The sequence below is a fragment of the Anser anser genome (assembly GCF_964211835.1).
Source record: "Anser anser genome assembly, chromosome: 14".
Classification (NCBI taxonomy): Eukaryota; Metazoa; Chordata; class Aves; order Anseriformes; family Anatidae; genus Anser; species Anser anser.
This window is the reverse complement of record NC_139735.1, coordinates 10,411,917-10,428,244: the sequence shown is the minus strand read 5'-3', so window position 1 is coordinate 10,428,244 and position 16,328 is coordinate 10,411,917. Positions and strand designations below refer to the sequence as shown.

The 16,328-nt window shown below is 48.8% G+C and overlaps 1 protein-coding gene across 1 annotated transcript in view; it reads left to right on the top strand.

Moving 5' to 3' along the window:
- The window catches only part of BNIP1 (BCL2 interacting protein 1), a 213,849-nt gene that overhangs the window by 37,973 nt on the left and 159,548 nt on the right, over positions 1-16,328 (top strand). The window lies entirely within an intron of this gene.

Genomic DNA, 16,328 nt, shown 5'->3' with positions numbered 1-16,328 from the left:
TAGAAGCCTACAGCAGGCAGGTGCTGCTAGTGCATGGGTTTGCCCATTTTGCAGACACTAGGGTTGTTCTGAAGGTAGAAAAATCAGAGCTCCCTGCTTGCTTTCCTTTTGTTTACTTTCCCTTTTGTAAAATTAAATGTTTAGCCACAGTTCTGCAAGCGAGTAGTCCATTTGTAGAAATTCTAGCGTCCTGCCTGCTGCTTTTCCAGGGAATGCTATCTCTGTCTGCTTTGTCTTCCCTCTGTCTGGTTTCGGACACCCCATCCTTGGCATGGGTTTACTTCTATCAGTTGTGGTGGTGCGTGTTTAGGATGTGAAAGGCTATCCTTAGGAGCAGGAGCTGTTACCTCATCACAAAGACGTTAGGTGGGTCTGGCTTTTGATCACTTCGTTAGCTCAGACTTGATTTGACTGCCGTGGCAATCGGATGACCAATACACCAACGCATCCTGTCAAACCCATCCCGCTCTCCTCTCTGTCATCGAAGTCTTGAGATAAGCAGTAGCGAAATGTCTGTCTGGGAGGTGGAACTCGCAGCTTCTGGTCTAATCCATGCTGGGCTCCAGCACAAGTGTCTACCGAGGATCTCCGAGCAGGATGGTTTATACAGGACGTGCTGGTGGGTAAATTTAGAGTTGACAACTCCCTTCCCCAATTGCAGGACTTAAGGACAGTCCTATCAGGTGGCAACCGGCTAGGGGAGTATTTATAATCCATTTGCTGACTGCAATTAATAGGAATCTGTCATCCCTTGTGCCACTTGGGAAACCACGTAGCTGCGGGTTGATGATGCCAATAGCTGTTGGTGATCTTTTTTGGCAATAGCTGCACACGCTGTTCCCGACGGCCAAACGGATTTCAGGCTCTGCAGAAAGCTGTCACCGAGATAAAGCACTGTCCGCATCCTCCTTCCTCCGGGCTCTGCCGACTCGGGGGAACGGGGGATTTGACACGGCCGGGAGATTGCAGGCTGGCTGTGGCCGAAGCACAGCTGGCAGGTCCAAGGAGCTGACAGCTGTCTGCGGAGCACTCGGAGCTTCTTTCCTCTCTCAGTGCAGAGCAGCCTCTTGTGCTCGCGCCTGGTTTCAGCAGGGAGTGCTCTCTGTTAGCTGGATCTGCCTGCACAGATCTAGGACTTACCCTGGTTTAAGTAGGTGAAACACAGCCTGAAGGCTCCCAGGCAGGTCCTCCAAGGGAGAGGTGTTCACTGGTTTCTCTTCTTTGGCTTCCCAAATGCTGCGTTGGATTTTGTGGTTCTGAGGGCTGAACTGCGATGTCAGAACGAAGCCAGTTAGAGAGGTGGTTGGAGTAGAAGGGCAAAATGTTGGCACTGAGTAAGATCCACAGCGAGAGGGGGGCTGGTTGGGGCAGCAGTGTTAGCAGAAGGGGTGGTGAACTGGTTTGCTTGGGGCATCTTTCCTGCAGCCAGGTTTAGGAGGAGGCAGGGGAATAAGCACAGCTTTTTTTAATTATTATTATTATTATTATTATTATCATCTATTTTGCGTGTATGCAATAGTCTGGAAAATAGCAGAGCTGTGAAAGCCCCTGGGGCAGGGGGAGTGACCTTTGCCCGTGCCCTTCCCTCCTCCTCTGCCAAAGCACTTTGGGGGGCCAGCCTTGGCACTGCTAAGCCCCTCCTGCCTGTATGTCCAAGTCGAGGACGCATCTACATTTTCGTGTGACTGCTTCTCTGAAAGCAAGGCCTGCAGCAGATCTTGCCTTGGGTACATAGCACTGCCAGGCTGGCTGCTTGCCCTCTGACTTGGCTTTTCCATCTCCTGGCGAGCCGATGCCATTTGTGTGCCGTCAGGCACCCACAGACACCCTGGCCCACACCTCCTGGATGTGTGTCCAGGACTCTGTTCCAGCTTGGCAGCTGGATAAACTAATTGTGTTAGTTTTCTTTTCTCAAACAAATTAAACCAAAGCAGCACAGCTAGCTAACCTCTCCAGAAGGCCCAGACCCATTCCTTTTTTTGCAGAAGCTCCAGATCCATCCCTACTTCACTGTTCTCCTCCATCTTCTTTTTTCCCTTCCTTACCAGCTTGAACCATCACGTTCAGTCAGTCTTTCCCTAGCTGTTTGAGATGAATGCCTCGCTGTAGCTCCTTGTGTATGTTAACAATAGCAGTGGGTTTCGTCAGCAGGAGTCTCCTGTAAACAGCGTGCACCCTAAGAGCACCCACAACGGAGAGGTCTGTGGGCTGCAAGCAGCCAAACGTCCCCGTGCTCCGTTTAACAGCCACTGCTAGAGGTCCTGCTCTTGGGAGAAATGAGCTGTGTCTCAGGGTTTCCTGACAAATAACAGCCCTTGGCTTAGCAGTCATGTAACCCAGCGTTAGCATCTGGGATCCAGCACCCCTAGCATGTAGCCTCCTCTTTTGTTGGCCTCCGTGGATGTGCACAAGGAGGGCTGAACGGATCTGTCGTGGAGAAAGTCCCAGCCCGAGGTACCTAGGGGTGGGAGCTTCCAGGTTTCAGGAAGGTGGGGTTTGTTTGAATGGAGAACCGTGAAAGCGTAACAACCTTCCCAGAAGGAAAAAAAATGAAATTAGGGAAAAAGATTCACTCCGAAAATATACAACCCTTTGAAGCTGAGTCAGCCAGGAGACTGTGTACTTGTCCCACTCTGCCAGTGACCCTAGCTGGTTAGAGGAGATGGAGTGGCTGTGCCACGTTTGAGAGCCACATGACTGCAACGCTGTTGTTATCTCGGTAGAGCTATGATATTCTCACAGCATGATGCCCCTACGCTGGGAAGCACACCTATATGCTGGGTGCAGCAGCTCAACGAATATTTTGCACACTGTCACGGTCCAAACTGGGCTGTAACCTGTTGTAGCAGCTTGAAATTAAAAAACAAAACAAAACAAACAAAAAAGGACAAAATACCAAGGCAAATACTTTGCAATTATTTTATTTTTTTCAGACTTGCTGGCAGACATTTACTTTTAATTGCAGGGTAGCTTATGAAATGGTCATTTTCTAAAAGAAATGAAACATGGGTAAAAATGTAAGTGGAAATTTTGGGCTGCTTTTCTGTGTCGGAAAAGAAGCAATGTGGTTTGATGATTTTTTAAATTTTTCCTCATGCCTCCTACTTTAGTAAATCTAATAAATGGAAATAAAAGATGGCACTGTTACAGCTGAAAGGAATTTTAAAAAGTAATGAATTTCTCCAGGGTTCTGATATTTCTTTTTGCATTTCACTCTGTTTGCAAAGGCTAATAGACTGCCTCTGTCTCTCCCACTACTTACACAACAACCCCTTTCCTTGGAAATACAGTTTAGCCACATTTTATCTGCAACCACTAAAAGTCAAGATATTTTAAACGCATTTATAACATATTCCAAGCCCCTCCTCCCATATTTTAGACCCGGAGAGATGAGCCCATTAAGAAAAAAGGCTGACGCAGTGGTGGCTTGCTGGAGACTTCCTGAGAGCCGCGAGGAGGCTGCTGGTGCTGCCAGGGAGCCGCACACCTCGCCTCCGCCTCATCCTCCGAGGAGCCTCAGCCGAGAGCCCGGCTCCCTCCCCACGCCGATGCCGTCTCCCAGTGTTGGCTGTGAAGTTTCTTCCCTGCTCCTGTGCCCCGCGTGGAGGTGGCTAGCTTTCAGGGCTCTGCCACCAGTGTGCTGGGACATTTGGAAAAAATATCAGAAATCTGGCCTGAAGTTTCCAAGCAGGGGCTTTGATTTCATTTCCTAATGTTTTCTGCCCGCAGACCGGGCAGAATCCTCCTCAGAGGTTTCAGGTGTTGCTTCTAAACCCAACAGAAATGGGTATCAACGTGTCTGTATCAAACACATCTCCCTGGTGCACGGGTAAAGTTGTGCTTCCTTTAGGGATGGTGTACACTGTCTTTCCAGACTCCCATATCCAATAGCTTCTTGCAATTTTATTTTATTTTATTTTATTTACTTATTTTATTTTTTTAAGTTAATTAACTGTCACTATGTCGGCTATGCCTGAGGAGGATCTTGCATCCTACGCTTTCAGATGAAAGTTCCTGGAAGTTTTAAGTAAAACTTGAGGCAGGTTTGATGGGGTTAGTTTAGGGCAAGTCAGGAGTAAAGTGACAGTGGATAATACACAGAATTTGCCACCTAGCCTGAGGCTTCGTAGAGAGGGACGGAAATTTTTCTCGTTTGACATATTGCACGCACAGAGAGAAAACTGTGCCGTAACCCACAGCTTGTTTCACACCAGATCTTTTCAGTTTCTGAATTTAACTTCAAGCCCACGTATGTTTCAGAAGAGAACTATATTCTGCATCCCTAAAGCACATGAACTGCTGGAAATTGGCACAAATTTGTCGCCAAACAGAAAGTAGAGAAAAGGCTCCATTCCAGAAAGTCTGTTGCCAGATGGTCATTTTGAGCAGAAGGAGAAGAAGAAAATGTTAAATACTGCTCTGCTTTGAAGAGTGGTTTTCTAAATGCAGTTAGTGCACAGTAGTGTTACTGGTTGTTCTTTTCAAAGTAGTTTCAAGAGGTGGATGTATATAATTTATTGATGAGTGTGTTTGCAGAAATGAAGGGAAAATATGTGCTTAATACCGTAGGCTTTTACATTTTTCTGTATTGTGTCTCCTTGTCTTCTCCATGCCTCTATCATACACGTTTCTGTGTGGTGCCGCTCGCTACAGACCAGTCCATGGGTGCTGTTACTCATCCTCCTTTTTTCCAGGCCCTTATTTCTTCCAGTATATTTCCGGGAATCGAAGATAGGCAGACAGGTCTGTAATTGCCTGATTCCTCCCATCCCCTGCTTTTGAAGGGAGACACTACCTTTGCCCTTTGCCCGTCTGCTGGTATCTCACCTGTCCCTCACAAGTTCACTAATGGCCAAGATAACCGGCTCTCCAAGTACCCGAGGATAAAATTCCTCGGGGACAGCTGGTTAGGAAATATCGCCCTTATCTACACAGTCCCAGCTCCTTCTGTCCCTACTCACGACGAAGCTCCTACCCTAACAGCACTGCTATTAATTGTGGTCCCCGTTGGTACTTTTGGCGAAGAGAAGAGCTCAGGAAGGCGGTGAGCGCTCGGGCATCGTCTGGGGATGCGCTCAGCTGCAGGGCATCTCCCCAGCAGGTTGCAAGGCTCTCAAATCCTGGGGGGGCCGAAGGAGGAGGCAGCAGCATGGGGGTGCCGAAGTGACCCTCAGCGGAGCCTCTGGGCTCTTCTTCCTCGGTGCCCGCAGCCCTGCGCTTCCCACCTGCGGGAGGAGGCGTGCAGAGGAGCTCTCCTGCCCGGCTCTTGGCGCGGAGATGTGCGGTGCAAGGTTGCCTTCAAGTGCAAGCAGGAAGGTACTGCAGGGACGGGAGGGTGGGGGCTGCGGGCACCCGCAAAGGCTGGGGCACGTTTGGGAGCTGCGCTCCCAGCTCAGGGCGCGAGAGCCTGCAAGTCACAAAGAGCCAGGACCTCTTTCTTCCTACAAACGAGAAACAACAAAGCAAAAACAAAAATCACCAACAGCAAAAAAAATAAAAATCACCCCAAAAGACAGTAATTTGAGAAAATATGACTTTATGTAGTTTATATAGCTAGTTTGTATAGTTGCACTATGTAACTTCGGTAATCCTGACCATATTCCGCGGCCTGCACACCCCACAGAATTTAGGACCAGCTCATATCCCTTTCCCACTGCTGCATGCACAAGTTGGTCAGTGGCTTTGTGGGACAAGTTGGTGCTGGCAAAAGGAAGCAAAGCTTCGTCTTTGGGAGCCAATGCAGATTGTTCTCAGCCCTCCTGTCATTGTAATCTCAGGGGTTTTCTTTCACAGAACAGAGTTTTTATGAAAAAAAAAAATCATATATTGATTGTAGCTAATTTTGATCTTTTTGGATCATTTTTCTCATTAAAAAAATGCAACCTGCCTCAGAATTAATGACACAAATGGTCTGAGTGTAGCTTTCCTGAAAATTGCCTTCTCAAATTTAATTTATTTTCTTAGGAAGGTTCTGGAAATAATCACTTAAAACTTAGTTAAAGTTAATATTAAGTTTTCACATTTCAGAGCCCATTAGCTATTTTTTTCTCACGGTTCTAAATTAATATTTTTTCCTATTTCAAGTCCATGTAACTTCTTTGCTGTTCCTTTATCTGGGAAATCTGGATACTGACATGAGAAAGCTGAGTTGTCCTCTAGGAAAAGTAATGAAACCTAATTAAGAGCCATCAAACGCACTGAAATCTGAACACCTCCACATGCTCCGTGCCCTTTCTCTTCATTCTGGCATGCCTGATATCATCCGAGCAGAGGGAGGCGAGAGTGGAAAGGGTCGTTCTGTGGTTGCTGCTATGGCTTCAGTTGCGTCCTTTGCTCTTCTAGATGCTCCAAAATTGTGTGTCAGAGAGGGTGGGAGATCTGGCACTGGGGAACAACGTCTTGTAAGGCACAGAATTTAGCGGCTATCCCATTCTAGCTGGATGAAAAGCAGCCACCAGTAAGGGGGACAGGCAGGAAAGGGCTATAAGGGAAGAAGAATATAACAACAAAATACCGAATCCTGAAAACTCTTTCCCAGTTCATTTAAACCCCGGTGCTGGCGCTGGATGTTGTCGGGGATGCTAAAGGCCGTGACCCTCCATCCCTACCCAGCCTGTCGGTTATTGCCCTGCCCGTTGTGCTCCTGCTTGCAACTGCAATCCGGACTGCGGTGCCCTCCTGCTCCGCCTCTCCACGCTGCCGTCTGCAGAAGGTGCTTTCCTCCCTCCTGCTGCAAGGTGGTGCTGCAGAATCGGGAAACGCGGCCGTGCGAGAGCCGCTCGGCCTCGGAGGCAGCGTGCAGGAGGTATTGCTGCTGCAGGACGGGGCCTTCCTTCCCCGCACAGTGTGTGTGCGTGGCTCTGAGCGGGTGCAGGGGTTGCTGGCAGCGGGGGGGGGCCGGCAGCGCAGCACAAAGCTGGAGCGGGCTGGGGGCTGCATCTCGCCTGCGCCAATTCCTCCTGCCCAGGGACAAGCGACTCCGGTGGTGATCCCTCCATCCATATGTGCCGCGGATACGGGGGTGTCAGGGCGGAAAATGCGGGTGGAAATTCCCCCTCTGCCTTTGCCGTGCCTTTTTCTGCATCACGCACAGGGACGGGACAGCTTTGGCTTGAGCGTGGTGGGTTGGTATGTCCCCGAGTGATTGAAACTGCTGTGTTTGTCAGGCTTTAAGTCAAAATGTTCATGTGAATCCAGCCCTGTTCTGCACTGATGTAAGCTTTAGTTATTTCCTTGAAGAAATGCTGCTTCACACTGGTGGGACAGTTGGCAGCCTGACTTTCTGGCTAATGCGCCCTGGTGGATCTAGCGGCAGCAGTTTAAGATATTCCTGCCCCCAGCTCACCGTCTTGTGTTCTTGTGGAACGTGCCTAACCCCAAGTCAGACCAAGGCATATACCCATCATTCCACTTCTTTAGCCTTATAGCTTGCATTTTTTGGGAGGCAAACTGACCCTTGCTGATGGCTTAAGCTGATGTAATGAACTCCTCTTCGGAGCTCCCGCGATGGAGGTGTGCATCCCATGAGGCCCGTTTTGCTCCAGGAGTGGTGACCATAAGCAAGCCACAGCAAAATCCTTTGGGTGTCTTAAACTGGTCTGCTGTGGTTGACCAGAGGATGTAGGTCAGAGCCCTAAATACAGCCCTTGCACTTCATTTGTTCTTGTTTTTACCATACCTGTACCCATTTACTTACAGAGTTATACAACTTACCCTATGTTTATTTGGGTTCTCTGTAGGAGACTTTATTGTGCAAGAAAATGGTGCATAGAACATTTGTTGTTTTTTGACAAACTTCATTTTCATTAGTAAATTATTTTAAAACTTAGGGTAGACATGGAAATTCAGAAAAGAAGTCACAAGAAGGAATTAAGGAATTATTACCTAAAAGAAACTCTCTAATGTATCAAATGTATATGAAAACCAAAGTAAGTGTATAAAAGCCTATTCTGCATGTAAAACTGATGTATTTTTGTTTTTAAGTGGTGAGCTAACTTAGGTATTTTTCTGATTGGTTTTCAAGATTTTAGTGCTAACAGAACACATTCTGAATTTTTTATTCATGGCTAGAGGAGGAAAATTAAATTTTCTTGCTTTCTAAGCCATTAATTAACACCTGAATGATACAGTACCTGAATCAAACTAATTAAATCAGAATGAAAGATTTCTTTTTTTTTGGACTTGCAGTAGAAGTTATTTTCATTAGAAGCTTATTGAGCTTTTTGACCTGATTTACTCTTGGTCTGTGGCTTCCACCATTTCAGCAGTTTGACTTTTCTGTAAGATGCTGTCCTCAAGTATTGTTTGTGCAATTTTTCTACACAGCACAAAAGATTTCAACAGGTTATGGTCTAGGTTTGATTCCACTTCTGGGTATAATGTCTTGTTTTCTGTTCTCATCCCCATGCCATTTATTCCTAAACATCCTAGCAGTTGCTGTGAGGGGTTTGACCATTTTCCTCAGAGCCCCCCATGACTCTGCTTCCAAATCCTGGCTGGAGTTGGTTCCCCAGCACAGGCTCCTGAATCCTTTTGTGGGGATGCTCTGCTCTTAGAACAAGGCTGTAGTCCATTTTGCACACCTAGGTGTCCTGCTTGGCCTCCAGCTGCTGCTCCAGAAGGCCACTGATCTCCAGGAGGTCCCATGTCCCACCTGCCAGCCCTGAATGGGTATCTTGGATAACCTGCACACCTCAGCTGGCTCCTGACACCTGCATTTTGGCAACAAATGCCTTGCAGCTCACGCTAGACTTTGCTGTTGTTCTGCTGCGTGATCTGGAGCAAGTCACTTCTCCCTGCTCCTTTCATCCTTGGCTGTGGCTATTTTGAGAGTCACCTCCTTGGTCCATGGGCTCTCTCGTACCAGGTATTTACCTGGATCAGAGGAGTAATACACGGGTAATAACCATGTGGCCCAGACCCACCTGCCAAAAGCAGCAGGTCCAACAGGTCCAACTCGACATCCATGTGCACAGCGAGCTCCGGCTGTGTGCAGAGCACAGAAATCCTGCCCATGTGCAGCTGGGGCTGCCCGCCACCTGGAAATTGAGTAGGGGATCATAAAAGGTGGGGGGACCAGAAAATGGACAGATCGGTACAGGAATAGCAGGGAAGATGGTGGCAGTGGATGTGAAATTATCAGTGTTTTGGCTTTCTCCTCCCTTCCAACTGGACAATGACATCCCTTTGCTCTCGGGCAGGGTTTTCAGGGACCAGAGCTGCCTCCTTCCCGTGCCATACCGTGTGTGCAGGCGTAGCCTCATTAGCGGCTCATTAGTAGCACTCCCTCCCTTTTCTATTTATTTATTTATTTTTTAATCCTTCTTCACCAATCTGGGCAGTGAGTGCCCAGCAGAGTCAGCAGAAGAACAGAGGTGTGATGTCTTTTCTTTTAGGAATTTTTTTACTCTCGGTGCCTTCCCCCCCTGCCCAGCGTGTCCCTGCAGATGTCGCTCCTCAGGACACAAGGCAGTGGAGTTTGCCTCCTGCCATCCACCCACAGTGATTTCGCTGAGAAGTGACCAGAGGCAGGTTTACTCCTTGATTTCTGCCATCGGCTCCATTCCCTTGAAACTCCTTGAAAAGCAAACTGGGGCACGACTCAGGGTTCCCATTTGTCTTGGCTTCTTTCCAAGTCTTCACAGTTCCTTCCCTTTCAGTTTTTGTCCATTTTTACTCTTTCTCTTTTGTTTCTTATTTCCCTCTCTGCTGCTTTCTTCAATTTTCTCCTTTCCTTTCTCCCCCTTTCTCTTCCTTCCTCTCTCTCTTGCTGCTGGATATTATGAGCAGTGACAGCAGCCGCTGGGGGCTGGAATCCAGGGAGATAACAGCACTGCCATGAGAATCCGTCTGCTCGGCTACAATTAGCCCTGCTGATATCTTTCACCTGGACAGAGCTGCCTTATCATTGCTACTTCTTGGAAAATGAAGGGTCACAGATACTGATCGCAGATAGCACGACTCTGGCATTTCCCTCTGGTTTTCATGTTGCTGGAATCCCTTTTTGGCTCCCTTCTCCATATGATTAGTTTTGCATCTCTCTTGTTCAGCTGTGCTGCTGTCAGATGGAAAGCAGGCACCGCAGCTTTCCAAAGGGCGTACGGCTCAGACAGAGACCCGGCTACATTTACCTGATGTGAGCAGCAGCACACGTCCATGGATCCTGCGTGTTTCTGAAGTTCAAAGCCAGAAATAAAATAACGCGTCAGTGCCCCAGGGCCTCTTTATGGTAAGTTGTTGCCCTGTCTTTGGAAACTCTGGAGAAGGGCGCAAGCCAGAGCCAGCTGGGCTTGTTAAGCGTTGGGCCGATCCACCCACCCTTCTGCTGGCTGCTTGCGCAGTTCCTGACTAGCAACGTGAAGATATTGGCAAATGCTGCCACGGCTTTTTTTTTTTCCACCGTGGATGAGTTTTGGCAACTGCTTCTTGAGTCCAGAGACAGCATGGTTGTCCTTCGTGGTCTTTGTTTTGGTGGCAAGTCCACCCTGATAAAAAAATTGTAGTCCCTGCTTTGCATTTCCCTGCTTCTGATACCTTTCTTTCTGTTAGCCTTATAAATACAGCTCTGTAGCAAGAATAAAACCTGGTTTCTTCCCTCTCTGGACTTTGAAAGCGTCTGAATGGAAGAACAAGCTTAGCAGCAGGGCTGCATTTAGCTGAGATGGAGACGGCCTTTCTACAACTCTTTGTGTCTTCCTTCTCTCTTGCTTTTCTGTGATTTATGGGTACAGTCGCTGTTGTTAGAGATCTGTTGGGCTGCATGTGGAGAGGTGAAGAGATACTGAAATTAAGCTAATGGCTCTGGGTCATAACTGGATGAGAAAACCTGCACTGGCAGCCCACTGACCACCTTATAAAGATGCCCTTCAGGACAAATGCAGAGATCGTTGTTAGTGCTTTCCCTCTCTCTGTTTTTGCCCCTGATTTGCTCCATTTGCAGACAGTACTCAGTGGCAATCAGCATGGCCCTGGGAGTCAGAACGGATATTTCTAAGTCTTTCCTTCTCCTTTTCCCCTGATCTGGTTGGACTCCAAGTCCCTTTTTGCCATTTTCATATGAACTCACAGCTATGGATTGCAGTCTTGGTTGGGGTCTGTTGTAGCCTTTCTGCCAGTAGCAGCATTTTAGCTGACTGCATGCCCTGTAGCTGTAACCTGTGAGATGGTGATACCGCTGTCACAGCTCCTGCTGGCTCTGTGTGCCGCCAGATTGCTCAGTACCGTATATCCAGCTTGAACATGTGAACATATTTATATTTTGGTCAGCCGGAGTACACAGCTTGGACCCGCTTTATGCTTCTGCAGTGACTGTGGTTGGTTGTGAGACGGCGATCGGGATGATTTCTGCCAATACGAGCCAACATGTTGGGGGCACCAGCCCACATTTTGTGGTGTAGCCAGTGCCACGTGAGGGTCCCTGATACTGGACCCGCTGTGTTTCTGCTGGAGAAGTAAGCTGTGTTTGCAGGTGTGTGAGTGTCACCGAGTGTAATAAAGCCGGGGTTGTGTAAGAGTTACTACAGGTGTCCAACGGTGCAACTACACCTGCGGCACTGCGCTCGCAGCCGGGCATAGCCTCGAGTGCAGCCCCCGCTGGCAAGGGCACGGGGCTCGTAGTCCCTCGCTTCCTGCTGACGTCCTCCAAAGCAAACCCGCAGTCGGAGTAACTGGTTTCTAACGGCTCGATGGGTGTTACGGCTCCTGGAGTGTTTTAAGTTAACTCATTGTCTTGTCCTCAGGAGAACTGCAAAGATGTGAAAATACTCATGGCTTTCTTTCAAAGCCAAGGATGGGCGTTGCCCTGGGTTTCTTTATCCTAGGGAGCTTTGAGTTACTGTTACAGCCTCTGCCCTCTCCGTCCTGCCTCTGCCTTGCCCTGGTAGAAAATGTGGTTCTACAATTACCTGCCCACCCACCCTTAGTCCAGACAGAAGAAAACATAGGTGAGTCGCCAGAGGAATGCGAATCCAATAAATTGCGACACTTGTGTGTTTATCTGACCTTCACTGTTTACAAATTTGGCTGGCAGTCTCATGAAAGAGGATCTGCCCGACGTATTGGTCAATTGGACCTTAATGCTCTTCTTGTTTCTGGTCAGCCTGGCAATACTGTAAGAACAGTTTGTTCTAAGCAAGCTCCTGAATGAGTTTATGTGCTTAAATGGCATCACCGCACATTCTCAGTGCTGTCTCCTGGTCTTTTTTTACTCCACCCTTCCAAGCTTTTGACTTCGAAGTCATGGCTCAGAATAATTGCTGTATTTACTCAAATTAAATGGTCACATCCTGCTACCGTCTTCACTGGGAGGGTACAGTTGTTCTTTTCTCCTCTGGAGAGAGGCCTGACCACTTTTCCAGGACGTATCAGTGCTGTGCTGCTTTACTGTGGGATCAGCAGCAGGAAAGGGAGAGGGCGCCTTTACTTCTGTAGGACGGCCAGAATTACAGCAATATGGTGTGTAATGTCATGAAGCCCAGCAAACTTTATTTCAGGTTTTTAAAAGCAGCATTTAAGTCTTATCTTTGTGAAGTTTAAAATGTCTAAAACAATTCTCTGTTGAAGGACGCTGTGGATCGCCTGCTCTCCACAGTTTGCAAATTGTCTGCGCTTCGAGAGCGCTGCAAAAAAACCCACCCATGCCTCAGATTCAGACATTTCTGAATGTGGGATGTTTGAGAACAGATTATTTTCAGCCTCGTCTATTTTCTGACTCTATTAAGATCCTCCCTGATAAGCCTATGCAGTCAGGAAAGCTCCAGTGATTCCCAGCTCCAGCAGGAGCCTAATCCTAACGTATCGCTGTTATCAATAGGATATTTTACCAGAGGCTTTGGTGAAACCAAGAATAGGCCTTTAATTATTATCCAAGACTCATTCCCCAGTCCTGGCTTGTCGGCTGTGGCCAGCTTTCACTAGTCCATGTAATGCAGATAGCCACAAAGTACATCTCCTCCTCCAGGAATCTGCAGAGTCAGCGGCTGCTGCCTCGGGCTGCCCGGACCCTCGGGAGCCCTTTCTTGCTGCAGAGTGGCTTCAGCTTCCTCGGGCATCCTCTGCGCCCTCCAAAGCGTCTCGGTTGTTTTGACTCCCCGTTTTTGTACAGGACACCGTGCTTTTAATGGGCCTTCGCAGGCTCGTTGCCTTCCTGCTGGCACGGCCCCACACGTGAGGCTTCTTCGCGGCCTCAGGTGCCTGAGGAGAGGTGGTCTGGCTGGTGGTCTGCTGCTGCCGCCAGAGCCCCTTTTGGGCCGTGACCCTCTCCTGTGATACATTGACCCGTAGCCCTGAGGCTGGGACTAGCCGACAGCCAGGAGTCATTATAAAGAATAAAAACTATTTCAAAGAATGCCTCAAACTTGTGCATCGCGCCCCTCTGCAGGCGGATTTCGTAGTGACTTGGTTTCGTGTCAGCTTAACAAAACGCTGAATGTGCATAATTCCTTTTCATTTTGTCTTAAAATAGGACATCTAAATCAGGCTCTCCGTAGGCCTTTCCCAGTCTCTCCTGGCTGTCAGCTTTCACTGAGCTTCCCCACACCTCCCACCGCATTTTTCTGCGGGGTAGGAAGAGACTGAAATGTAAGCGGGATTATGCCTGGGTGACAAATGCAGCCCGATGTGATTGCGGGACGGAGAAAAGCAGATACAAAGAGAGCCAAATCTGGAAAATGGAAGTGGGCTTTACAGAGGGGATTACGTGCCACAATGCCTCAGATAGCAGCGCGTGGATCCTGCTCCGTGTTAAAAAGCAGCCTGGTTTTAGCCTTCCCATTCGCACAACGCTCTCTGCCATTTCTAATGACAGTGGGGAGAGCTGGGACTGGCTGTGCCACAGGGGCATTTTGTTCCTGCACCGCGTGAGCTGCCCTGGGCTCGATTTCAGCCCTGTTGCGGTGCCCGTTGCGGAATCGTGCTCCAGACACGCCGCCATCAGCGCCACCGGTCCGGGGCGTGCTGCAGCGGCACTGCCCAGGGCTCTGCTGGCCAGCAGAGGAGGAATACCCTTAAAAAACCCTAAATCCCTATCAGTGCGGAGCGTCTCCCAGCAGCCTCTCCAAAGATGACTCCTTATTTTAAAAGAATTTCTAAATAAACTCCAAGCCGCATTTTATAAGAGAGGATGGTATTTGCAGAAAAGGTCAAGAATATAACAGTCAGCATCCTCGGAGATAGGAATTCTCAGCCCCTGCAGCTTCCCATAATTTGTCATGGCTTTAAACCCTCAAGTCCCCATTTTACATTCCCAATCAAGACAGACATGAGGTTTTGATTTCCAAATGAAACGCTCCGCTGGCTGGGACGTTTTTCCCTAAAGAAGATGTACAGAAACAAAAATTGTTAGGATTTCACTAATTATATGTTTACGCTCAGTCCCGACCCTGAGCCAGGACCCATTAGTGCTGGAACCGTGGGGGCAGCCCCGGGGGGGACCCTGCGAGGCGCTCGTGGCGCTGCGGCCCCTGGGGATGGCCAGCTGCACCTCCACCCCCGTGCCACCTCTCCGCAGTGTAACCTTCTTGTTGGGTTTTGGGCAGCCGTAATGTGGGTGACCCTTGTGGGTCGGGGTGCTGCAGGCTGCCCATGTTGCTCGAAGGCTCGCGCTCTGCTGGGTTTCTCACCGGGGAGAGCGTGCAGCGGTTTCTGCCGCTAGCAGGTGTGAGAGAAGCCTTTCCTCTGCGAGTCTGCGGGGAGAGCATGGAAACGCGAACACCGCAGCGAAAACTGAGTGGGATTTGTGTTTCTGGTGAGGTGTCGGGAAATAGCTTTTAAAATGCGCTGGTGAGAGGCTTCCCAGCGAGCATTAACTGTTTCCTCGCCTGGAAGGATGGCTGCAGTGAATGCACCTGGCGAGGTGCAGCAAGAGCTGTGCTGCTGCTGCTGCCACGCTCCGGGCATCCCCGGGTGTGGGCTCGGTGAGCAGAACCACGGGCAGTGCCTGGGAACCAGGGAGGGCTGCCCCGAAACCCTCACGGCGGCTTCGGCTCAGCTCGCGGCGTGGGCTGCCATCTGTAAGTTGCCATATATACATTTGTAGATGTTTTGGTATGCTTGAGCAAGCCAGTATCTGGAATTAATTTTGTTCTTTTGGGAGACTAGACAGGGAGCCCGTTGGAGGAGAAATCCAAATGGACCAAAAGGATGCATTTTGGTGGGATTTGTTCAGTTGGAAGAGACCTTTGTATGGACGTGCTTTTGCAATTTGAATGGCCTTGATTTGTTTTTTCTTACTTCACTTGTGAAGTGACTCAGAGCAAATTGAACTAAACTCACTCCAGTCGTGAAGCAGATCTGTATGCTGATATTAAATGTTTTATACACTCCTCGGGGTTGTGCAATGCAGCATCCCTGCTGTGCCGTCCGTGCTGGAGCTTCTTTTCCCCTCTGTGCTCCGTGCTTATGTCAGCACTCTGTTACTGCGCTCCTTTGTAAGATGCGACGCCCTGAGGGAAGGTGAGGGTCACTTCTCCATCACTGACGTGTAGCCGCTCTTTGAGCAGAGTGCAGTCTCGCCACTTCACACGTCAGGAGATGAAAAATTACTTTTCTGGCTGAAATTGCAGGGAGGATGGTAGAGAGCAGAACGCACTTACCTTCGTGGCATCCCAGCCAAGGGGTGGGCCAGCTCCTGCAGGAAATGCAGTGGGATCTTTAATGCCGGTGAGTGGCCCAGCACCAGCACAAGCTGGTTCATGGTCTCAATCCGACCAGTTTGGCCCAAGATCATACCCCACCAAACTCCGTCACTTCTTTACTGGCAAGATACGCGTTCCCTGTGGTGCCTGACGACAGTCTCTGGCAGGGTTATAGATAGCATTTCCTTGCCTTTAGGTGCAAAAGCTACAGGTCCTCGATTGCTGCAGATCACATTTAGGCTTGCGAAGCCCATCTCATCCAAAGGCTTCAGCATGATTAGTTATTTTTAAACTCCACAGAAGGAGTGTTAAAAATGTGCTTTTTCATGCAAGCAGCCTTAAAAAAAAAATCCCTGCTTTATTTATGTTCTTGAGGTGCTTTCTCATAATTTTCCCATCCCCTTGCTGCCTACACCGCAACGCTGTATGAAAACGGCTTTGGAGACAACACAAAGTGCTGTATCTGCAGTTTGATTTTTGCAAATCTTAGAATTTTGCTTTTCTCCTTTGCTGAAACTCCGATAAGCATTTAAGTTTTGATACTGATCCTTCCTGGGATGGTAACAGAGAGAACTCAGGATTACAGATACTGCCCTCCTGTTACATCCCTGCTGACCAATGCTTACTGATAGATTATTCAGAGCTGGCAGCAGAGATGCCAAATGGATACCCTCTGTTTTCACAGTAAAATGTTGA